The following is a 6,545-nucleotide window of genomic DNA, read 5'->3' as shown; positions in this document are numbered from 1 at the left end:
TCCCCTGCCCTGGCGCCTAGCCATGGAAAAGCAGGTTTCGGGGATGCAAGCATCGTGCCTGCGTGCAGCAGGAGCAGGGGGCACGGCAGGGGGGGAGAGGATGCTGCAGACACCAGGGCTGCACCAGGAGCTCGTCAGCGGTCAGAAAGTCGGGGGGAAACCCTCCGAGATGGGGTGGTCTGTCCCGGGAGGTTACGGATGCATGGCACTGGCACGGAGTAGGCTCCCATGAGCAGGGAGTGGGGGCTCTGGAGGTACCGGGCTTCCCTTCACACCCTATGGCAGGGCAGATCCATCCCGCCAGAGATGGACACACTGCCAGATGCAGGTTGCAGGCAGCACGTGCTGCCTGCTGGCCTTTTGCACCCCTGCCTGGGGGCAGCAAGATTTCCCCAATGGCCTCCAACGTGAACCCAGACGAGGGTCTATTTTCATTGCAGCAATTTGCATTTGCATGCAAATTTCAGCAAATGAAAGCACGTCTTACCAGTTTCGGTTTCCCCAAATATTCAACACCTTTGGGCAAACAAGACTAGAAGCAAAGGCTGGTCCCGTATGATTAAGAGCAAAAATTTGTTCAGCGCCCACCCATGGGCTGGTACCCTGCTCAGGCTGCAGCATCCTTCCCTCTGTGTCCGAGGATCATGTCCTTGGGGTAAGGCAACGTCCCCCCGTCTGGTGGGGGAGCCTCACCCCGACCCCCATTCCCTATAATCTTATATATTCACGTACGTATGTCTGCATTTATATGCGTTGTAGGTGTCCGTGCCCCCACGAAGCTGCCGGCTGCTGGAAGCACTGAGGAAGTGGTGGGCAGGGACCGGAGCCCGCGGCGGCGGCGCAGAGCAAATCGTATCAGATGGCAGCGTGGAGTCACTTAAACGAGATAAGAATTAGTGCGCAGCCCTGATGAACTCCCCCTCGGCTGCCGACAGCGGTGTCAGGGAGAGAGCGAGAGCAGAGCCAGGGCTAATTTGATTTCTCGGCTCCGTTAGCGGCTGGCAAGTCACCTCCTGGGGAGCGCAGGCAGCTCGGAGCTCTTTCCCCTTATTGAATCTGGGTAATGAAAATCACGGGCAGCGCCGCCGCGGCGCTGGGGACCGTGCCCTGCTCTGCCCCTTCTCCTCCAGCCCCCCGCATCCACGGCAGGCAGGATGCGGCCGAGGGGGCGAGGACCGCTCAAGTGGAGCCTCGGCTGCAGCATCATTAACTCTGACTTTTCTCCCTTGGGTTTTACGTCTTCATCTTAAAGAGATTTTAATGTAGTTCCTATCAGCCCGCCTGTTATCGGATATCTAATTAGCGTGATCTATTATAGCCTCGTATAATGCGCGCGCGCAGGGGGCTCTTGCGGGACTTTTTGTGGGACAGCTGATATCAATCGGCAGCGCCCGGATCAGATTTACTTTCCGAAATGGCGTAATGGGATTTTATTAGCCCTGTAATCTGCTGCGCGGTAATTGCTTTTCTGGGAATCCAAGCGCTCAGCGTCTGGGGCTTCCCGCGGCTCAGCCCCGCGTCCTGCCCGGGCTCTGCCTGCAGCTGGGCGCAGCAGCATCTCTGTGCCGGGATGGAGACTAAGGGCTTTTTCCTAGGGCAGCCGCACTGAGAACAGGTACCTTGGCTAGGCAAGCAGCAAACTTCTTCAGCTGGTGCTTAGCCAGGAGCTACGGTGATCTCGGAGGCTGGGAAGATCCCAGAGGGCAGAGTACAGGCACAAGGTCCCTGCGACGCGATGGGACGAACGATGCTCAGCATCCCCACTCTGTGAGGGGGCCAGCGATGCTCAGCATCCCCCATCGTCCCCGACCTGCACTTACCGGGAACATAACCAAGCCCTGTGCGGGTGTTATTCCCACGGCAGCGTTAGCTGCGGCAGCTCCCGCCCTGGGCCGTGGGACTTGCCGGGGACTGCAGGCGTGCCACTGAGCCCTGTGCAGGATGGGATGCTGCAGCCGGGCTGGGGACCACGGTGGGACGGGGAGGGAGGTCTCAGCTGTGGCGGCACGCAGCACCTGCCCGTGCGGAGCAGGCAGGAGAGGGAAGCAGCCCTCCTGCGGGCTGCCAGGACTCGCCTTTCAGAGCGCGTTTGGAGCGTCAAAAGCAATAAAGCATCGCGGAGGAGCCCTGGCAGCACGGCTGCCTGCCGGCCCCGGCCCCATCACGCGCCCGAGGCCGCCCATTACGGAGCCTCACGCTCCCCCGAATTGCATGTCTGCTATGATTTAACGCTGCGAGACATGAAATAAACACCGCCTGCAGGCAGGGCTGCCGGCGCTGGCACAGGCAGGCTCGCAGCAGCCCCCCACACCGGTGGGATGCGGGACCCTCAGCAGGGGCAGAAGAGCAAGCCACTCTCCTGCGGCGCAGTGGTCCTCGGGGATGCTCAGGGTTGCTGCATCCCTGGGGTGCTGCAAGGGTCCCCAGGGTCAGGGGGGCACGCGGGGTCTCTCCCCTGGCACCCCCTTGCATGGCTCCACGACAGAAGCAGAGACCAGAGCGGGTGCTTGGTGCTACACCCTCGGCTGATGTAATCGCTGCCGTGGGTCATTGCGGATGCTGGTAGCTTTGCAGGTACGGAGCCCATCCTCGCCCCGCCAGCAAAGGAGCCTGATGCCTTTAAATCCCCCAATGAAGGGAGGGGACCGCTTTCCTTTCAGTCGTCTTCTCCATTAGACACCCTTCAGGTGTTAGCAATATTCTGCCACTGTTTCATTATCCATTAAAGCCAGGTAATAATAAGTACGGGAAGGTATTTGGAGCCCATTGCTGTTAATGAAGGAGATCCAGCTCATCCCGAGCGGGGACGGCAGCCACGTGTCGCAGGCACGATATCACCCAAGGTTAGGCGGGAATTGCCTTGCTGAGAGCAGACCGGACCTGTGTTTAGTCTCGCGTGACCATCTTTTCCTTTTTCTTTTTATTTTTTAAAGGAGACCCGTGCCGGAGCCTCGCCGGGCAGGACAGGGAAGCTGGGCTCCAGTGCCGTCTCCGCTGCACGGGCTGCCTGCCACCTTCTCGGCAGAGACCCCATCCCAAAGGCAGATTTGCAGCGGAGATTGTGCACACACCGGCTACCTTTATGTAAAAACTTGTGTCTGCCTTCCTCACCTTTCACCCCAGCTCTTCTGCTGTGGCTGTAGTTCTTTAAGAAGTATTTCCAATCAGAAACCACAGCGCTTCCAGCCTGGGTTTTAGTAAAACCACATAGGCCATTACAGCTGGGTAGTTTTCCCTTCATTTTCTGGAGAAAATGAGACAGATTTCAAGCAAATTGGAAAGGTTAATTTGGGCTGAAAAGGTTGTTAGCTTTTGATGTAAAACACCTGAAAAAGTCTGCCAGAGAAGCCTCCTCCCTTGTTTCTGCTGGAGTCCAATGCGCAGCCAGAGCGGCCGGGGGTCAGCAGCCGGGCTCTGCCCTGGGGCCGGGGGCCCCAGCCCTGCCAGGTCACCTCAAGAAGTCCTAATCCTAGTCAAGAAGCTTCTGCAAATGAAGCCATCCTTCTTCCACGAGCAGCGCGGACAGGGGAGCTGGTCTGTGGGGTGGTGGGGCAAGATGGCTGGTCCAGGGGATGCTCCAGGGCCAGGGGATGCTCTCGGGCCAGGGGATGCTCTCGGTCCAGGGGATGCTCTGGTCCAGGGGATGCTCTCAGGCCAGGGAGGGAAGGCAGAGACAGATGCAGAGCAAGGCAGGGAGGGCTGCGGCAGTGCTGGGAAGGTCGGCTGCTGCCGCACAATGCGTGGGGATGGCCCTGGAGGGGACGGTGGCTGGAGACGGGCTGGGAGCACGTGGTGCTCAGCTGCGTGCAGGATGCTGCTGATGGCTGGGCTGCCACGCTGGGTGTCGAGGGGAAGGTGAACGTCTCCAGGCTGCACGTGGGTATCATGTTCTGACTGCCCTGTGGCCAAGGATTTCACAGGGAAGCATGAATTTGGAGGTGTCTCCATTTCTGGGTGCTGAGCTGGAGATAGAGCCCAGCACGAGACTTTGGGCTGGGGGCGGGTTTTGTGGCAAAGGGGAGACGAAAACTTTCCGCTGTTTCTGTTTAAGAGTAGGAGCGGGATCCTTGCGAGGAAACCGCAAAGACAAGTGGGACTTGGCGGGATCCTTGCGAGGAAACCGCAAAGACGCCACGCCTGGCAAGCTCACAAGTCGTGGGTGACGCGACCCGGAGCCGGGATGCGACCGAGGGGCAGCAAAATCTCCCTCATCCTGCCGCGGAGGCTGGAACTCCAGGTGAGAAATTCCTCCTTCCGAGGATCGTTTGCCATCTCAAGTGTGAGTGTTTGGTACTCACTGAAAATCCCTAAAACTCACATTCCCCTAGTGCTAATACAACATCCTGGATGATTTTTCCTTTTTTAAAGCACCTGCAGTGCAAATTGCTTCCTTTTGCTAAGAGAGAGTTGTATGGAAAGATGTCGGGACATGGAAGGAGCAGCGTAAGGGCAGGTCTTCAGCTCGTTCTTCGTCTGAGGGCGTACGATCCCCCTGCAGTAAATTATCTTTGATGTAACAGCGCTGTGACTGCACTTGACACTGCAAACGAATCGCCAGTATCTGTCCTGTGCCCTAATTAGTCACTGCGGCATTAATCAGGCTGCTAAACATAATAATACACACCCTCAGCAAACCCGGAGCTAAAAATACGAGGCTGAGTTTAATTTTGTAACCGGGACGTTCAGAATTTTTACAGTTAATACTTTTTTTTAAGGGAGGGAAATCCCTGGGGACCCTTCCCCGGGCGGGGAGCTCTGGCCATGGGCTGTGCCGGCCCGGAGCATCCTCATCGGAGCGTGGCCATCCCGGCAGCTCGTGGCTGAGCCGCCGCGCACACCCGGCTCTTCCTCCTCGACTGAGACAAGGAGCCTCGCGGCGCCAGCTGGCTGCCGGAATTGCCTCTCCGCCGGCGTTATTCCCGGCCCTTCCCTCTGCCTTTCCCACATACCTTCCATTTCGCTTGCTAAAAGCAAAGGATGCTTCGCAGAAGGGGGGGTTCATTACTCTTCCTAACAGAGGGAGCCTGCTTAGAGCGAAATGGGTGGTTAGCGAGCGGGCGCCTGTGTTTCTCTCCCCCCCATCTCGGCAGGCAGATGCCGCAGCGTCTGTCGGGGATGCTCCAGCCCAGGCACAACCGTATCTGCGTTTCGCAGCTGGCCAACCTTGATATAAGCACATTAGAAGTCTTCTCTTCCGACAAGATCATCTCCCTGCTCAGGTTTCCCCCAGGTCGCCGTAATAGTGGGATATTCCCAGGCAGAACTAGTCTCTTACGGATGCCAAGCAGGAGGCAGAGGATGGAGGCAGCAATGAAGCTGGGGCCGGGAGCTGCTCGGGTGAAGCAGCGTGCCCGCAGCGGCACGCAGAGATCCCGTAGCAAAAATTACGGTGACCAACATCACCTCCTTATCTCTCACTATTAATAGCCTCGCAAGCTCCCAAAACAGGTAGAATTCCTTACGTTGCGTTTAAAACTTACCGAGTGTCTTATTTTTTCTTTGCATATCAGGGAAATTGGGTAACACCACCAGCTTGCTCAGTTTTACTTTATCCACCCTCCTAACTCCTCCTCCTCACCCTCTTGCCTCCTGAATTCCTGAGCTGGAGCAACTGTGAGAACGTGGGAGCCGAGATGATCCCGGAAAGGCCCCCGTTGAAATTCCCACACCTCTTCCAAAACAAAAGGCAAAGGATGCTCTGTGACTGCCCAGGGAAAATCCACGTGCGGGAGATACCCACCCAGCCGGGAAAGGGCATTTTGGCTTGGGAATTAGCAAACAGGGGGAATGGCGGTGGCATCGTCTGACCCTTTTACCCCCTTCCTCCTGCAGCGTCATGGCTCCATCGGGAACGCCGACGCCAGCGTCGCCGACGCAGCGGCTTCGGTGCCCAGCCGGGAAGAAGTGCTGGTCGGCAATTGTAAGTGACACATTTCTGATGATGCAGAAGGATATTTTGCTCGCCAGCCCCCGGGGACCTCAGCCCCGCCGGCTCGTCGGGCTGAGCCAAATTGCCCAGACGCGTGAGCCACATCTCATCTGCGGGGTCCCACGCGTCCCGGTCTCTGACGGGCGGGCTGATGAGCTGCCGACAGCATTGGATCCATGCGGACTCGCCCGGATCCTGCGAAGCCCCTGGTCCCTTGCTTGGCACGTCTCCGTTTCAGGCGCTAAGCTGTTTTATTAAGAGAAAGGTGAAATCTCGGCTGTATCTGCACGAGGACATGAAGGGAACAGCGCTTGATGCCCTGTGGTTCGGCTCCGCTGCCTGCACAAGGTGACAGTACAAAGCGGTGAACAGTGGGGGCTTTCAGTGAAACTAAACCTGGAAAACGACTGTTTTCTCCTAATTTTAACCAGACCGCAAAACCGTCAGTTTGGCAAATGCAGAAAGCAGGTAACCGGCCCCCTCTGTCGTTATGAACCTTTTCTTCACGGTTTTCCCCCCAGGATGCGCCCACCCCTGGAGCACGGCCAGCTGCAGAGCTCCGGGGTTTGGCACCTCGAGCAGCGTGACCAGGGCAGGAGCCGTTCCCCTTCCAGCC

The sequence above is a fragment of the Aptenodytes forsteri genome, unplaced genomic scaffold (genome assembly GCF_000699145.1).
Source record: "Aptenodytes forsteri isolate BGI_AS27 unplaced genomic scaffold, ASM69914v1 Scaffold187, whole genome shotgun sequence".
NCBI lineage: Eukaryota > Metazoa > Chordata > Aves > Sphenisciformes > Spheniscidae > Aptenodytes > Aptenodytes forsteri.
The sequence above is the reverse complement of the archived record's forward strand: the minus strand, read 5'-3'. Positions refer to the sequence as shown.